At 40.1% G+C, this 18,779-nt stretch overlaps 1 long non-coding RNA gene across 1 annotated transcript; it reads left to right on the forward strand.

Moving 5' to 3' along the window:
• Window positions 1–8,358: 8,358 nt before the first annotated feature.
• On the forward strand, window positions 8,359–15,962 carry LOC145430158 (uncharacterized). The gene is made up of 2 exons (XR_013910595.1): window positions 8,359–10,365; window positions 15,221–15,962. It is a non-coding gene; the product is annotated as an uncharacterized LOC145430158 (long non-coding RNA).
• Window positions 15,963–18,779: the final 2,817 nt, after the last annotated feature.

An 18,779-nucleotide genomic window follows, 5' to 3' on the forward strand; every position in this document is an offset into this window, starting at 1 on the left:
ACCACAAATGGAAGATGGTCTCCTTTCTGCACAGTTACTTTTTATGGCATAAAAAAAATCAGTATTACGAAAATAGGTTCAAGTTTCTGTCTTGGAGGTCATTTCAAGAAAATTGGTGCAGTTTCAAGAAGTCACACCCGTCAATACAATCAATCAATCAATAAATTGTCAGTCAATTTATTCGCTTTTATCACATTATACTGTTAGTTATTAAAGTAAGAAGTATTTGCAAAAGAAGGGGATTTTGAACTATGTCAGCTGAACATCCATGATGTGAATCTCCTGTTCCTCCACATCCCAAAGATGCTCTATTAGATTGAGATCTGGTGACTGTGGAGGCTATTTAAATACAGTGAATCCATTACTATGTTCAAGAAACCAGTTTGAGATCATTTAAGCTTTGGGACATGTTGCATTATCCTGCTGGAAACTGGCATCAGAAGATGGGTACACTGTGGCCCCACTGAGATGGACATGGTCAACAAAAATACTCTGTGGTGGCTGTGGTGTTTAAACAATGCTCAAAGTGTGCCACTATCTGCCCCACCATTACACCTGAAGCACAAATACAAGGCGTAAAGGATGTTGTTCATGTTGTTTATGCAAAGTATCACCGTTCTTCCCTATTCTGAACTTCACAGGTCAACCTGACCCCATCTAAATGTCTGTGTAGGTTCTCACCCATCCTGATCATGGTAGTCTAATGAGCTTGGAAAGAAAGAGACTGGACTTCTCTAAGCAGTGCAGCGAGGAGTGCTCAGACTTCTACACTAGAGAAACCAACCACTCACTCCATAAATGCATAGCACAACGTAGAAGAGCCACCTCGACTGGACATGACTCAGCTGGACATCTGCATCTAAAGGTCAAAGGTCATTATTTCGAGGATGCCAGTGCTCACTTTTTGGACAGAGAAGACAGATGGTTTGAAAGAGGAGTGAATGATCTTTGAACAAAAGAGGTGGCTTACAACACCAATTGTCTGTGATCTGCGGTGCAGTTTTGAGATCCCTTCCCAGACGCTTCAACCTCGACTCACGTGATCTCAATGGGTCACATGATAGGGTGAGGCAAGGTATCACGATGGTTACGCCCAAAACCTCTGCTAATAATGACCCACACCTTTTTGGTGTGGGTCATGAAGTCATTTGAGCGCCTAGTTCTCTCCCATCTCAGGACCCTCACGGCCCCCCTCCTGGACCCCCTGCAGTTTGCATATAGAGCCAACAGGTCTGTAGACGACGCCATCAACATGGCCCTACACTTCATCCTGCAGCATCTGGACTCCCCAGGAACCTACGCCAGGATCCTGTTTGTGGACTTCAGCTCTGCCTTCAACACCATCCTTCCAGACCATCTCCGAGGCAAGCTTTCCCAGATGAATGTGCCTGATCCCATCTGCCGGTGGATCACTGACTTCCTGACGGACAGGAAGCAGCATGTGAGGCTGGGAAAGAATGTCTCGGACTCCCGGACCATCAGCACCGGCTCCCCTCAGGGCTGTGTTCTTTCTCCTCTGCTCTTCTCCATGTACACCAACTGCTGCACCTCCACCCACCAGTCTGTCAAGCTAATCAAGTTTGCAGATGACACCACCGTCATTGGGCTCATCTCGGACGGGGATGAGTCTGCCTACAGGAGGGAGGTTGAACGTCTGGTGTCCTGGTGCAGCCACAACAACCTGGTGCTGAATGCCCAGAAGACAGTGGAGATTATTGTGGACTTCAGGAAGCACACAGCCCCACTCCCCCCCATCATCCTGACTGACACCCCCATCACCTCTGTGGACTCATTCCACTTCCTGGGTACCACCATCACCCAGGACCTGAAGTGGGAGCCCACCATCACCTCCGTCATCAAGAAAGCCCAGCAGAGGATGTACTTCCTGAGGCAGCTGAAGAAATTCAACCTGCCAACACGGACGATGATGCAGTTCTACACTGCAATCATCGAGTCCATCCTCACCTCCTCCATCACCGTGTGGTACGCTGGAGCCACTATCAGGGACAAACAGAGACTGCAGCGTGTTGTGCGCTCTGCTGAGAAGGTGATTGGCTGCAGACTCCCATCTCTGCAGGACCTGTACACCTCCAGGACATTGCGGCGTGCAGCTCGAATCTCAGCTGACCCTTCTCACCCTGGACACAGTCTGTTTGACCTGCTCCCCTCAGGCAGGAGGCTCCGGTCCATTCGCACCAGAACCTCTCGCCATAAGAACAGTTTCTTCCCCTCTGCTGTGACACATGAACAATAACCATATGACTGTACCCGCCACTAACACATGACCCTACGCTGTGTTCACTGCATCATTCCATGTTTGGCACTGATCACCACCTGCACTCATGTATATATCTTCTACGTAGCACTCTTAATTCTTATTCTCATGTATATATCTCATGTATATCTCATGCACATATCTTTCTACGTAGCACTTTTAATTCTTATCCCTACTTTTATTTTTTCATGTCTATTTAAGTGCTATTTATGACACTATGTTTGCACTGAAGCACCGCAGCAATTTCCTAATGTTGTAAACCTGCTCAACATTTGGCAATAAACCCCTTTCTGATTCTGATTCTGATTCTGATTCCACACCTTGGCTCATGATCAATACTTAATCCCACTATGGATTAAGTCCCTGGGACTCTCCACCATCTCCAAACTTAAAGAAGTCCAGTAATTTCTTTCCAAACTCCTGAGACTGACCCAGCAGTATAAAAACAGGAGAGAGATGAAGTTGCTTTAATTACTTTGCACACAAAGTATATGAAGAACTGGAAATATATATTTGGTCATACACTAAATGATCTAAAAATTGATACCTGTACAGCTGAAGCGACTGATTTTGGTGTTTTCACAGCAGCTGTTTTGATACTGGTTTAGAGAACATATATAAATGCATCTAATTTAACAAACCATTGTAGTCAAATACAAAATAGCTCCTCTTCAGTCAACTACAAATTTTACATTAATGAGCAATAATAATTCAATATAAAACTAGATAAAAAGGGAAATACTTAAAAGCGTATCAGTAAGCTACTTCAAAGACATGGTTAGTTACATTTAGAAAAGCCTCTGCGTCATCAGTTTCCAGTTTTGTGTTACTTGGATCCTAATTTTGGTTAAAACCGCAAAGCATCTAAATCAAGGCCTGGTGTTCGTGTCTGCTAAGATGTTTCTTGTGTGATCTAAGGTACACCGTGTTCTGCTTCATCTGAGGAGGAAGTGGCTGTTTGCACGCGTGCTTGGTTTCTGCGCGGTTGCAGAGACTTGTCAAGCGAAGAGTTTACATGCAAAGACTGGATAGGATGAGGAAGTTTGTGACTACATTCTGTATTGTTTGTTTTTTATGCTTAACAACCAAAGAATGCTTCATTTTCAGTTCTGAAAATGCTGCAAATGTGTTTTGAAAGTAACTCTTAACGTCTCATCCCCCTCACTGTCTTTCAAAGTGAAGCTGTGGTCTCCTCAGCAGATCTGACGTCAGCTTCTCTCATTGGCCACAGAGGAAGCGGTGGCCAACTTACTAACATTTGTCTGTGGCTTGTTGCGTTTATGCACTAGTGCAGTGTGTGCTTGTGTGTTAAACATTATGTAACTGCATTTCAGTCGCTACTGTACATCTGTGACTACTAACACTGGTCTGGATGTACATTTTTTGTTTTTCACCTAGTAAAATGTTTATTCACTCAACTAAAAAAAAAAAGATCTCATGAAAGATTAACTGACTAACTATTTAACTCATTTAACTCATCAGATTCAGAGATAATAAAACCTCTAGAGTAAAGCTCCCTCACACACACAGAAATTCAATCAGAAATCTCCAAGGAGATGGATAAAGAGAAGATCAATAATCACATCAGTAGCTATTCAAGCTTCTTGGGATCTTTCAAAATTGTAGGACAGGTTCTTCCCTTCCTGTGAATTTGGTATTTTTCTCTTGTCCCAACTTCTTGATAACCAGATTATGTCTGACAATATTTTCATGGACCAGCCTTTAAGGTGTCGCAGATAAATACAACAAAATAAAACCAGTACCAGTAACAAAAAGAAAAGAAGATTTTTTTCATAATACACTGGAAAAGTCCCAGGGAAACAGAGTTAACGATAAAAACGATTAAAAAAATAACAATAAAAATCCTGAAAACCATCAATTTCACACCCGAACCTCAACTCTCACAGCCTGGTACCGGTCCGTGGCCTGGGGGTTGGGGGCCGCTGCTATAAGACAAGATAAAACATAAAAGTATAAATCCACTTATGTGTTTTTATTTCGTTCAATTATACACATTTCTTAAGTCCATTTTATGTATGCATATATATGTATTTGTTTATTTATTTATTTTGCTGTTGTTGGAGCCTAAATTGTCCTCCACTTCTGGAATGACCTTTGTCAGTATTCATCCCTACCTGCAATCATGGCTGCAAACTCTCTTTTTATTAAGGATGGATAAAATTGCTAAAAGGTGTCACTCATATAATTTGTGATTCATCATTTTGGTTTGGTTCAGTGTCACAAGCTCAAATGCTACAAGCCACATTCGTCAAACTGTAGAAACACTGCAGTTTGCAACTAATAAAGGTTCAACTGAGCATTTAAATACTTGATAAAAGATGCAGTGCCAGGAACTGTTGCTATGACAACTCAATGTTAAACTGAAGATAATCAGAGTTGATCTGATGTTTTTCATTCATTCAATGTGAAGCGATGGAGCGGATTTAATTGTTTTTCTATCTGAATAACAGAGAAAAATATCAAGGTGTTTAAGAAAGTAGCATATATTTTTATTCTACTGAACAAAATTCTTTCAGTAAATTGATATAGTTGTTTATAAATATAAATGTTTAAAAATCAGTCAATAATGTCTTGCTGGTAATAGTAATACTTCCATGGGCATTTAGGAAAGCTGTACCATAGTATTGCTGTACATTAAAATTTAAATGCAACTCTTATAGTGTCAGAACTGGTTTGGAAAAGGCAGTTTTTTTTAACTAATGTTGGTTTTGTAGTGTCTTCAAAAAGAAATATCTAATTGCATGTTTTTTATATTAAGACTTGAATAAAAGCACCTTTCACACAAGAAATCTCTGGCTTTGAAATCTTTCATCTTCCTGCGAAATGATGAATACATGTGGATTTCTCTGAAGGACATGGGGCCTTTGGAACTAGGGAGGTGAGTCAGGTTGTTAGGGAGCTGGCTGCAATAAAATAAAGAGAAGAAAAATGAGGTTTGTGTGTGCAAATGTGTGTGTGTGCCCAGGCAGTATCTCATTCCGCATAGAAAAGCCCACCTCTGTAACCCAATCACCCACTCAGTGTTACCAAATAATACCTCATATTACACCTACGTGAAGACGTAGCAACTGGCTGACATATTGTCTTCATCAGCCTCACATCACAACTTATCATTGAAAACATGTTTAAAAAAATTTAATATTGGTCGTCTCTTTTGCTGCTGTCATGAGAGTTGTGCGTGTGGCTGAAATTAAAAAGATGCTACAGAACTGAAGGTCTGCATGAATGTCAATTTACTTTTAATGTAAAACATAAGTATAAGTAAATATATCCATTTACGATCCCTAGGGAATATTACATGTGAGTTTTGATGGAGGTGAGTTATGTAATCCTGTAATTTTCTTTGATAGTGATTGTTACCAAGGATGTCTGAACCCTTTATACTACTCGATAAGCATAGTTGCGTAACTCTGGGTTTTTATATGTTGGGGTTTTTTTTTACTCTTGTTACCTTGGCCACTGGCCTTAAATTGTGTTTGATGTCTGTTCATATATAATACAAATCCATTTTCAGTGCACAGAGACATACAGTAACCCCATATCGGTGCCTGTTACTCAACTATTCTTTTAATGTATTCATCCATTTCTCTTCAAAGGACATGTGGAGAGGAAAGAACATGTCAACAACCCATCTTCACCTCTGCCTGTGCTGACACCCCATATTCATCCATCCTGTCATTGTTCAATGACGCTGTCCTTTTCACCCCCGTTTATCCTTTCCACACCCACGCCACCTTCACCAGCAGCCACAGCTCACTTTGAATTTTCAGCACAAATTTTCAGCCACTTGGGGGCAGCAATAACGGATTACACTGACATATAAATGTTTGTTTGTTTTTTAACACACCCACTAGGTACGCTCCTTCTTTTACATGTGTTTGAATACTAACCTGTTTCTGAAGGTCTGAATTGTTTGAATTCTTAGCTGCTTAATACTCGACTATTAAAGGAAGCTGCTTTCTTTGCATTTAACCAGTAATGAGCTGGTTAAAATTATAACAGTAAAATGCAACACTTGCAACTAAAACAAGAGATTATAAGAGATGGATACTGTCAAAAATCACACAAAGCTGTAAAATACAGATATTAATTCCAGTTAATTATGTTAATGCTAAGTGCTGCCGTTTATTTTTCATGTGGCAGCTGCCAATTTAATAATAATAATAATAATAATAATAGGCTTGTAAAGCACATTTTAAAACATACAGTTACAAAGTGCTTCAATGTTTGGATGAAAACACATTAAGCATAATTGTACATATTCATACATGTAAACTGAGTCTAAACACACAGTCTTTCATTCATTCCTGCACAAGCACTCCAATATAAACATCAGAAGAACAAAAGGCCACAAATAATGAAAGAAAGATTAAGGAAAAGCTAGCCTATTATAAAGTGTTGTCAGGAGACATTTACTGTTAAACAAACCATAGATTTAGCAAAGATAGGCCGAGGAAGGCTGCTCCAAAGCAGCAACAACATCACCTCTGGTTTTTAAATAAGAGCATGGAACATTTCGAAGATAATGTGTGAGTTGGCTGCAGTTATAAGGTCTCAGTAGCTCTGCTATATATAAGCAGGAGCCTGCCCATGTAGGGCTTTATACATTATTGATACCATTTTAAAAATGTATTCTAAATTATAGTGGAACAGAGTGTAGAGTAAGGAGGATTGGGAGATTGACGTGACATGTGAGTTAAAATAATTAGAGAAAATTCAATCTAGTGTTTAGTAGAATTTCCACATTATTGAGTGTCAGCAAAGGTTTAATTTTTGCTATGTTTCTTCAAGATACTGTCAGTCATTTTTTTGAGGTTATTTAATAGAAAACAAATTATATTGTACTCATAAATATACATTGACTAGTGTGTGATTATGACATCCAAGAAACTAATGAAATCTTATAAACTTAGAATTAATCAGGTGGAAGTACATAGGAGCAAGTGCCACTCTGTAGAAGCAACTGTGTAGCCCCCGCAAGATCTGTTTCACTGAATGAACGGGTCAAATTGAACAAACTGAACAGAACTGAGAATAGACTATCCAAATAAAACAGGAAGTAATGATTACTGAGAGCAAGACTAAGAGATACAAGATAGACACAGAAACAGAAGAATGTGGACATAAGCCTGAGGGGACAGAATGGGGCACAAACAGCACAAACAACCTCCCATTAACTTAATGCACAGATAACTGTAACATAACCATAACACCAGAACAAAAAAACAGAATGTCAACAATACTCAAGACAGAACTGTAATACAAAGACAGTCAAAACTAGACAATCGTAGTTTTGTCTAGCAACTATGTAGCAACTATGACTGACTCATTACAAAACCATGGAACCACTACATGTTTATAGCTTCCTGCTCCAGAAAAATGAAACAAAAAAGAGTTTCTGTGTCAGTGACCCAGGGACCATGACACTTACAGGAATTCCAAGAAATACAAAGTCTAAAAACAAAACCATTCTTGAGTATCAAGCAGTAGACACACAGGAAGCAGACAAGCAGGACTACACACACACACACAAACACACATACTGGTGACCTGTGATTAGGCAGAGGTAGTAAGAAAACACAGCAAGTAATAAGGGCACGGAAAACAAAAACAGGAAACCAAAACAAGACACAAGAGAAAACTTGCCTTCAGAATAAAACAGGAAGTAACCAACAGACAAATAGCTAACGCCAAGCCACATACTAATACTAAACATGATGACAGAGACAGGGAAACACAGAGGGCGTGAAATGTAGCAACTATGACTGACTCATTACAAAACCATGGAACCACTACATGTTTATAGCTTCCTGCTCCAGAAAAATGAAACAAAAAAGAGTTTACTTTACAACAAACACAAGAAATGTGTCATCCATCCTCCTATTTAACCTAGTAGGTGTTATTCCAGATGGCACTAGGCTACTATGGATAGGTCTGAATCACCAGTCAATCTGACATACACTTCTTTGAACTGTGGGAGGAAGCTGGAGTACACTGAGAGAACCCAAGCAGGCCCAGGAGGCCCAGCTGACCAGAAGGTAATTTTGTGGGACTTTCTTCAGTGATCAGCGGTCTTGTTTTGCTTTCTCCTCTCCATCTTTGCACATGACAACACGCCCAAAGTTAATCCAAATTTTGGCATCAGGTCTCCGGAGCTGTTAGAAAACATGGAATTAAGGGGTTAAATTGAGCGAGGAATACCAGTGAGTGCATTTCTAAAAATGTCACTCTCCTGCTTCAATTTCACTTCTTGTTCTTGTTTCCTAAACAAATATAAATGCAACTGATTTTCAGAGAAGTCAGTTTATTTGGATAAACCCATAACATAAGGTGTAATGACTGGATCAGCATGCCCCGGTCATCATGACTTCATAATCTACAGGGAACCAGTTTCACTATGCCTCATGTCTCTAAAGCTGCTCTTCAGTTGTAAACAGAGTGAGAGAGAGAGAGCGAGAGAGAGAGAGAAGAAGGAAGAGAAACGGAGAGTGCATCAGAGCGAGGAGAGGAGAGATATTTTCAGTCTCGCTGTCTTTATAGCAGAGCTTTTCTCCGGTGAGGCGGCTGGTGAGGATTAGGGATCTACGTTGGTCAGGAGGTTGGATTGAGAGCAGGAGATATTCCTTGAAATGCTGGGGCTGTTTATTCATCTCAGGATAGACGGATGGAGGAAAGTGAATGAGGTGGGAGGTAAAAGGCAGAGTGAGTAAAAACAAGTGCTTATATTGTGTAGGTGGATGCTGGATTGATGACAGCTGGATCAAAATGTGGATGTTGTTGTAGTGAGTGAGGGGGAAGAGGAGGGTTTTACAGTGAAATCAGGGTGAGAAGTGAATGTGACTCAGACCTTTCAGCCACTTCCGTTGGCATCTTCAGGATGGAAAGATCAAAGGAGGAGATGAACGAGTCATGTTGTGGTCAGCTGACTCACAACGGAGGAATGGATACTGGGAAAAGGAAGCTTGGTCATGTGGTCTGGTGTTCCAATATGCATGCGCATGAGTTTACTACGCCGGAAGAGCAATTATCCTGTTTCCCGTCAAGCCAGAGGAATGCAGAGTGAGATTCCCGGTCTGTGAGTCGTGCCCTCTCACCTGTCACCTCCATATGGATCCTATTTCATCCTTTCCCCTTCCCCCCTCGGCCAGGGAATTTCCCAGCTTGTGTGGTTCTTGTCACAGAGGAAGCTCAAGCCTGTTTTTTCTGTTAATGATAGGATACTTTATGTTGTGGTTAGTTTAACGGGGCTGTGTTCCTCTGTTTTTCACCGCACACAATTTAATTTGCCAATTTGCAGGTCAGGAATCCAGTGGAGGCCTACACTGGAAGGGAAAAAAATTACTCAATGTGTGGTATTTTCACAGCATTCTACATTTGGCCCCAAACAACCATGGAGGAGATCAATCTATGGATTTATGTGGATGAAGTGCGCACATAGAGTAATCGCTTGTTGGTGCTGGCTAGTCCAAGGATGCTTTGTCATGCTGGGTGTGTAATGTTTGTGTAATGTGTGTGAGCTCTTTGGTAGCAGCTGCTGTCGATTTTTTATGAGGGTTTTTATCATGTGGGAACACGTTTGTAAAGGTTTCAAGACATTTCTATTCTCCCTGTTTACGTCTTTCATAAATGACTGTAAATATAAATATGAATAAAGTGCAGCTTGCCTTCGTGTGTGTGTGTGTGTGTGTGTGTGTGTGTGTGTGTGTGTGTGTGTGTGTGTGTGTGTGTGTGTGTGCCTGTGTTTGTGTGGAGCCCGCGTTGACTCACAGTTACAATAATGACTCTGGCAGCAGAGTGGATGAACAGCTCATACTGACTGTAAAAAGAGAGAAAGGAAGGAGGGCTGAGCTCACAGCGGCATCTCCATCTCATAACTCCTCTGTCGCTCATCAAGCTCTCTCACACACTTACGTAGAGAGAAGACAGCCCTGAGGAGCTCAGAACCTACAGTACAATATAATACAGGACGCCTCAGTACGGGACAGGAGTGGCTTTGAACCGGAGAAGCGGGTATGAAAACGTCTTCAAGGAGGAAGTCATTCACTGTGTCGCAGGTGACTGGCGGCTCGGTATGTGTTTGTGTTTATTCCTGTGCTTATGTATTTGTTCTTTTTATTCATATATTTATTTTAATTTGCGTGTTATGAAGACACAGATATCATTTTAACATGCTGACCTTATGTCTTGTTACTGTGTTATTTTGCGTAATGGTTCTGGTTGTTACAGAAAATGACTTAGCAGTTTCATTTTCACTCAACTTTTAAAGCACAGTAAGCCACAATCTTTCACTTTTTATTTTTCCAAGCTTTAATCCATTAGGTCCATTAGGGCAATAGTTGACAATTTATCTGCACTTTCTCTGGGATGAGAACCAGCCCAGAATTTGGGAATTGTGTAAAATTTCTATCTTTGGTTTCTGTCTAGTAAACGCAAAGGCAGTGAGTATCATAAGGTCCTCTGCCTCTGAGCCACTTCTGAGAAACTCTTTCTGTCTGTTGCTCCATCATTTCTCGCAAGAAAACGGCTCAACATCCAACCTTGACGCTGAATTATTCTGGATGATTGTCTGCTCTAAACTTTCTCCTGCTTTCGTAGCTAGATATTACGCTTTTGAACATCAGGTGACCACACCTGGATTCTGTCCTACATTGGCGGAGGTATATATTTAGCTACAGAACACTCCCTGCAAACCTCATTCTGTCATTTAAGTCCGGTGTGCAATGAAGCCTTCTTTTGTCTGTGCAGTCCCGGATCTCAGGCAAAGAAATAAAGGTCCAGAATAATTAGCAGCACAGTAGCAAGTCTTTAAAATCCCCCTGTTAGTCATCCTACCTATAGCAAATGATAGTAGTAATAGCTGTGTTTCTGTGTTATTCCTTTGCACTCTTTGTCATGCTGAGGCTCATATATATGCATGCATAATCAATGATCACCATCAATGTGTTTAAAAAAAAGCCCAGGATTTTTTTTCTTCTGACTCATCTGTCACAAGGTTGATTGCTTTAAGTCCAGGATGTAGGGTTTTTCTCTTGACGCATGACACACTTCTAAGTTTAACCCTTTCACGTGTCACGTCAGCATTTGTTAACAGGTCATTCATTTGATCGCTTCAAACAGTATCAGAAAACTCACAGCTATGTCACATCAGTGGTTAGTACTGTGCCCTCTAAACAGGGTTTGATTGACATCACCCTCGGTCCTCAGACGGCAAAAAGTTCTGATCAGCCTGATGCTCATGTTTTGCTAATCTTAATGTAAGATTACATTAAATCTAATCTTAAAATATCTGATAATGAGCCTCTGTCTGAAACAAGCCAGAGCTTTTCTCCTTCCTCCACCTTTCCTCTGATTGGTTGGCCCCCTGTAAACAGAAGATTTTAACAGCTGCTGGGTGGGGCTTTTGTGACCCTCAAGGTCTTCATATTAGCAGTATCTTCACTCTGTAACAGTCTAAAGCCTGATCTTTTGACCCCCACCAATTACCCCTACATACAATTCAATTCAATTTTATTTATATAGCACCAAATCACAACAACAGCTTTATATTGTAAGGTGGACCCTACAATAATACATACAGAGAATAATCAACCAATAAACAATCAAATGACCGGCTATGAGCAAGCACTTTGGCGACAGTGGGAAGGAAAAACTCCCTTTTAACAGGAAGAAACCTCCAGCAGAACCAGGCTCAGGGAGGGGCGCGGCCATCTGCTGCGACTGGTTGGGGTGAGAGAAGGAAGACAATGAAGTAATTATTATAAACTGCTATTTATTATAAGCAACCAACGTAACAGTGCGTAGACATTTTAAAAAAGATGAAGAGTTGATCTTGATGATCAAGATGATCAAGATGATCTTTAATAATTGAGTTTATACATATATAACACAAAATAACCATGCATATTTCATCCACGAAAGAGTTAAGTATTCACAGGTTGTAACTGGGCCAGGAAGTGGATGAACTAGTCTTCATTGTTGTATTTTTAAGCAGTCAGGGATGGTTTTCCTTACCAGTTTTCTGAATCCTAAAAGACCCCTTGGGTTCCTATCATACTTCTTTCTCATTGTCTTGGAGTAATAATCTGACATGTTGGAATTTGTGTTTACTCACTGACTTGCCTAGAGTTAGATGCGAAGATCAATAGCATTCTCAACCCAATCTGGTAAAGGTTAAGCTGCAGCAACCAGTGAGTTATCCATTCCTGGAAACAGGGTTGGGTTTAATGTTAAACCCCTGTTGGCGTACGTTTGATAACATCTGAGCAAAAACAATGATTCAACAGGAATTTTTCAACTGTCTTCCTTTAAAACAGAGTACCTTAATGTGAAATAAATACTTTAAAAGACTGATTTAAATCAACTTTCAGTTTGATTTACGTCACTCTGAACTTCGGAATTGTCAAATTCATCAGATGCTATTTCAGGAACTGAAATATTAGATCCTCCGTGTTTATGTCACCTCCGTCCCTCATCCCCGTGCCTCACCAGCACATAACTGCAGATGTTTCTGGGGTTATGCCTTCCACTAGTAAGGATAATTGCTTGCCCTTTAACTGAACTCGCTTAAGGGTGCTGAGGATATTTCACCTGAAGCCACAGCACCTTCAGGAAGCACTTAGTAGAATGACCCCTTCACATCCTTCTTCCTCCCTGAATCAAGCAGAGTCTCCCCTGACTTATTCTCTGCATTTTAGAGTGATGTCAAAATGACTCATTCTTGCTTTATATTCTGAGACAGCAGATGATATCAGGTAAAAGGACTGGGGAAATGAAAGATGCACTGATGACTACTGTTTCTTTGGATCCTCAGTCACCACCACAGTTTGGTGACACATTGGTGAATTCATTTCCTTTGTCTTTATTCATCCATGAAAAAAAAATTTTCATGATGTGGGAAGATTGCACAGAGACTAATCTTTCCCTTCATTGAAATCAAGCATTATTTTACTCTCCAGCTTTGTGTCTCTGCTTGTTGCTCCATATGTTCAGTGGGATTTGGCGAGGTGTGATGAACTTCACCCCATTTAAACTGACGTTCAAATGAAGCCATCTGACAACGAACATGACTCAGAGCTTCATAGCTTCTGTGGTTGAAACATTATTATAAGACCTGCTAGACCTGCTGCATACCTTTATGGTGCACACTTAATTTCAGCTGTTTATTGTACTTGGTTCAGATACTGAAAACAAAGTCTTGACGCTTTAACCCTATAAGAAAGCTGAATAGAGGATTGTCTCTATCCTATTGTTCTATCCCTGCCCTGTGAATGTTACCCAACCTGCTTCTGTGTAATTACTTAATCGCATCCCACATTTAAAGAAATAGTTACACATTTTGCATTTGTCAATTTTGTTTCTGAAAGACAAACCAGAACATTGATTGGCCTTCACCTCTCTTCACTGTAAAGATGAATCTATAGGGGATAGTTTGGTTTAGCACAGCTTACCATACAGAAACCAGGAGAATCAGCAAGGTTTGCACTTTCCTACTCATACAGAGATTCAAAACTCAGTCACCATGACACCACCCACTGTTTAATGGAGGCCTGTTGTAAAGCAGTTACTATCTTGGTGTTTTGAAACTAGATGCGAACTCTCTGAGAAACCATATGGTTGTCAGTAACAGCACACACTGCTTTACTATCTTTTTGACTCAAATTGGGATCGTAATTTTCCAATGCTGGGTTCAGTAAAACTTGAAATTAGCAATTGAGAACATTTGGATTTACTGTTCGTTCTATAGCCACAGGAGTCGCCCCCTGCTGGCTGTTAAAAAGAATGCCTTTGCATTATCAGCCTGAGCATAGACAGTAAAAGTGAAATTTGGTACAAACTCCACCATAAAACCTCCATCAGGGAGATCCAACATGTTTTCAGCATCATTTGTTGTTGGGCAAATTTCACAAAATCATGTAAAGAGATGGAACAGGTGTGAAAAGGAACCGTTGTTGGTGTGGATGTGGGTGTAGATATCTTTCTTTAACACTGTGAGCTATGAGGGCATTTCACATAGCACTGTACTTTCCAAGTGCATTTCTAGTTAGTCTACTCTTTGGTTTACATACAAATGAGATACTTCACTTGTTCAATTGAGAGGTGATTATTTTTAAGCTTCACACAAACCCAGTGTATGTTTTGGCTTCATTTTAAAAGGAGTCTGTTACACTCATTTCTAATTTATAATCTCTACTAGAGGAACTTTGCATGACTTTCAAAATAGGCAGTTCAAAATAATCTTTTTCTGTTCTTCTGTTTCCAGCAGTCTGCGCTTTTGGCTCAGAGGTTTTATTTGTATAAACACTCGCCTCATTATTTGAAGCTTTGTTCCTGTGTAACAGGAGCATCGACTAATACAGTGGTTTTCAAAAAAAAATTCTTGATTGCCCTCTTAAGAAATCAAAAAAGTTTACATCCTACGTCTTAGTTCAAGAACCACTGTCTAGATCAGGGGTGTCAAACTCAAATACACAGTGGGCCAAAATTCAAAACTGGAACAAGGTCGCGGGCTAACATTAATATTTATGGAAGAAAAAAATCTTCCTCCAGATTTAAGAATTAATCTTTTCTTTTGGACTCAAACAAGTTTTGCTGAAAAACTGATTATGGAACAAGCAAAGCTTAATACTAAACAATATATATATTAGCTGTATAATACCAGCAGGCCAGCTCTAATAATAATTTGGTATGGCTTCGCGGGCCAAATGTAATTAGGCTGCGGGCCAAACCTGGCCCGCGGGCCAGAGTTTGACACCTATGGTCTAGATTATAATCAGAAATGTCCTAAAAAGCCAGATTTAATGTTCAGAAATAGCATTACTGATGTGTAAATATCGCCTGTGTTATCATTCTTTATTTTCATGCATTTCATGATGCACAGTGTGACGTTGGTCAGCAGCCTGATTCAGATTTTTTTGTCGTTTGCAGCAGAGGTCTGCACAATCAGGTAGGTGGAACACCAGGAGGCACCCAGGAGTTTCCAACCAGCTTTGCTGAGGTAGTTTCTCCAAAAACATCCCTTCAGATCCGAGCTAAATTCCTTGCACCACTTCTGTCATGGCTCTAGCCGGCTGTGTAACCACACCCTCTGGTGTTCATCTGGGAAATTAGCAACTGAACAAATACAGCCAGCTTCCGTCCTCAAACAGCAGCAGCCTTTGAGCTACACCTGCATCCACTTTGCTAAAGGAAGCTTGCCAGGCCATGAATATACAAGAATGTCCTTTTCTGTATTAAACCTATTAACAGTGTCAATCAGAAGACTTGTTGAGTAAAGAACTGCACTCAGAAACTGATTTCATTTGGTGACGTAGATGTTTGTACACAGTCTCTAGCACCATATGAAATCAGTGTTCTGGGAGGTGGACTATCAGACTCTGTACATGAATAAACTGAAATATGATGCCATGAAAGTAGTTTGAATTGCATCCGGTTTCTACTGCCTCGCTGCTCAAAGCTGCTGACTGGCTTCTTAAGTCTTCATCAAAATTGTGCCTCAATTCTTCTGTGAACTCTTTCCCCTGATGGTAAATGTATTATTGAACTTCTGATTTTGTTAAATAAAGATAAACTTATATTTTGTGGTTATAAAGAATGTAATTTTTTATATGGGTTTTTGTATTGTGTTTAATAAAGGTAAAGATCAATAAAGCACACACAAGCAGCTGGAGCTGGGCGATATGAGATTTTTTCATATCACGATATGTTTTTTTCATTTCAGGCGATAACGATATCTATCACGATATAAGCCAAATAACTATATTTGTAAGATTTAAATGTGCCGTTGCTCACAAGTAAAATGTGAAATAATCAGCAGCTTGTTTTTATTTAAATATTTATTTCCCATAATAAGTTCAACAGGGTAGATGTACTTAAGGAACATGAGACTTTTTCAGATAGATAAAGGCAAATATTGCAAACTACACAAAAGGCAGCCGCTAAAGCGTTTAAGTTTCAAAATAGAACAAACGAAACAGACTAAATTGTCAATTCCACTTAGAAACAAAATATTAATTCTAAAAATAAATCTTAGTTTGTTTTACAGAAGAACAGACAAAACTGACTAACTTTTGTCAATATCAAATAAACTGAGAACTAAAAGGAAATTCTCAATCTCTCCTTGTTGTATAGCTGAGCTTTTCAAACAGTTTTAACAGTTACTTTAGTCTGACAAAAGCCGAATGACGAATTAGCGCTTCCAGTCAGAGACTGAGGCTACGTCCACACGTACACGGGTATTTTTGAAAACGGAGATTTTCCGTTTTCGTTTTAAAAATAATCCCGTCCACACATAAAGGCAGAAATGAAGGAAAACGCTGCTATGAACATGCCAAAGCAGCAGGTGGCGCTAGATTCCTAACCGTGCAGAAATGTTGGCCAATAAGAAGTCTAGAAGCCTCGGTGGGAAAAAGTAAACAAAGCTGGGGCATAGAAGCAGAACAGAATCGTATGTGTGGAGGGACAGTAACTGTGTGTATATGTAAGCATTTAAACACTGCAGAGAGTAGAATTAACAGTAACAGTATTGTAGAAATTCATTTCACCGAAACAATAACGTGGCGCACAGTGTGACGCATGCACCAGTTTATTGTATTTCCAGACTTGCTTTCGGCACAATTTACAGTGCGCGCTACTCTGTTTTTTGTCAGACTTGAAATAGCCGAAATACCTTCACACTACGGAACTTCTATGGCTCTTCCGTTTGACAATCTCTCCGGCATTGGAACCATCATCTGTTTTCTCTTCGGTCACGCTCGGTTGATTTTTCTAGTCGGCACACTCATTTCCTCCATTACGCGCTGGCTCCATTACCCGCTGGCTGCTTCCCAAACAAACACACGTGCGGCTTGGCACTTGTGCTGTATGTAACAAGTCACGCGACGTGACGCTGCGGCTGTGATTGGTTCGGCTCTGCGCTACTTAATTTGGATTGGCTGACCTTTTTTTTTTTTTTTTTTTTTAAGAGGACAAGAGCGGCGAGGTCTATCGCGATAGCTTAATTTCTCTATCGAGTAAAAGTTATATCGCGATACATATCGTTATCGTTCTATCGCCCAGCTCTACAAGCAGCTACTGCCTATGTTCTGAAAGAGATAATTATATCATTGATTAAAGTTTCAGTTGCACTCCATGTTTCTCATTTCTATGTGAAATTAGTTGAAACGACTGGTGAATGGTGTCCAAGTGAGGACTTGTTAAAGATATTTACCATTTAGATGCCTTAAAGTCATTTAACAATAATGTCTTTAATAAAGTAAAAGTTAAATTAAGGTTTCATGGATGAAATATTGGGTTTGATTCTCTTCTCTCCCTGGGCACATCTGTGTGGAGTTTGAATGTTCCCTGTGTTTCCAAAGAGCAGGACTCCTCTGGGTGACAATGCTTTGTTCATACAAGGAGTCAGAGGAGAATGGCCAGACTGCTTTGGGCTGATATTACAGCAAAAGTACCTCAAATAACAACTCACCCTAGCCAAGGGGTGCAGAAGAGCATCTCCTAATCTACAACACTTCAAAAGCTTGAAGCAGATGGGCTACAGCAGCACAAGACGAGACTGGGTGCCACACCTGTTGGATCATAACAGGAAAGTGAGGTTACAGTTCACAGGGGCTCAACAAAACTGGACAATAGAAGATGAAAAAATGTTACTCTCGATTTCTGCTGCTACAATCGAATACTAAGGTCAGAATTTGGTATAAACAGCATAAAAGCATGGACTTGTCCTGGCTTGAATCAACGGTTCAGGCTGGTGGTGCTGGTGTAATGGTGTGACAAATGTTTTCTCGACACACTATAGGCCCCATTGTATCACCTGAATATTGCTTAAATGCCAGAGCCTGCCTGAGTATTGCTGCTGTCGCAAAGCTCAGATCATTTTAAAACTGGTTTCTTGAATATGACAAGTTCATATACTTCAAATCATCAGATTTCAATCCAACAAAGTGCTTTTGAGATAGGGGAGAACAGCAGATTCACAACATCTGCAGAAAATGTGTGACACTATCATATCAATGTGGACTTAAATGTCTGAGGAAAGTTTCAAGCTCAAGCTTGTTGATTCTCTCCTATGAAGAGTTAAGGGAAGACAAAAGGGGGTCAAATCAAGTAATAATAAGTTATACTTAATAAAGTGACTGTGCATTGTTCTCACAAACTGCAAGGCATGAATACAAAGATACGCTACAAGCTTTGTGCAGATGAGATGGCAACGTTTAGATGGGAATGCTGGGATTTTACTGATGATAACTTTCACAACATTAGATATCTAAGTCTGAGAAAAGACAAGTACCATTTTATATGCTGATGTTATATATTTCTCAGTTAGAAAAACTAAATAATATAGGCCCTGGAGCAAAAATAAGGTGTGTGTCTAAAACAACGTGCACTACAGACTTATTACCTGAATAAACTTTATTGTCAAGTGTCTAAACACAAAAAAAAGGAATTTACCTCAGGCTATCAAAAAGCCACGAGCAGTCAGAGAGGA

Source organism: Astatotilapia calliptera, chromosome 7 (genome assembly GCF_964374335.1).
Source record: "Astatotilapia calliptera chromosome 7, fAstCal68.1, whole genome shotgun sequence".
Taxonomy (NCBI): Eukaryota; Metazoa; Chordata; class Actinopteri; order Cichliformes; family Cichlidae; genus Astatotilapia; species Astatotilapia calliptera.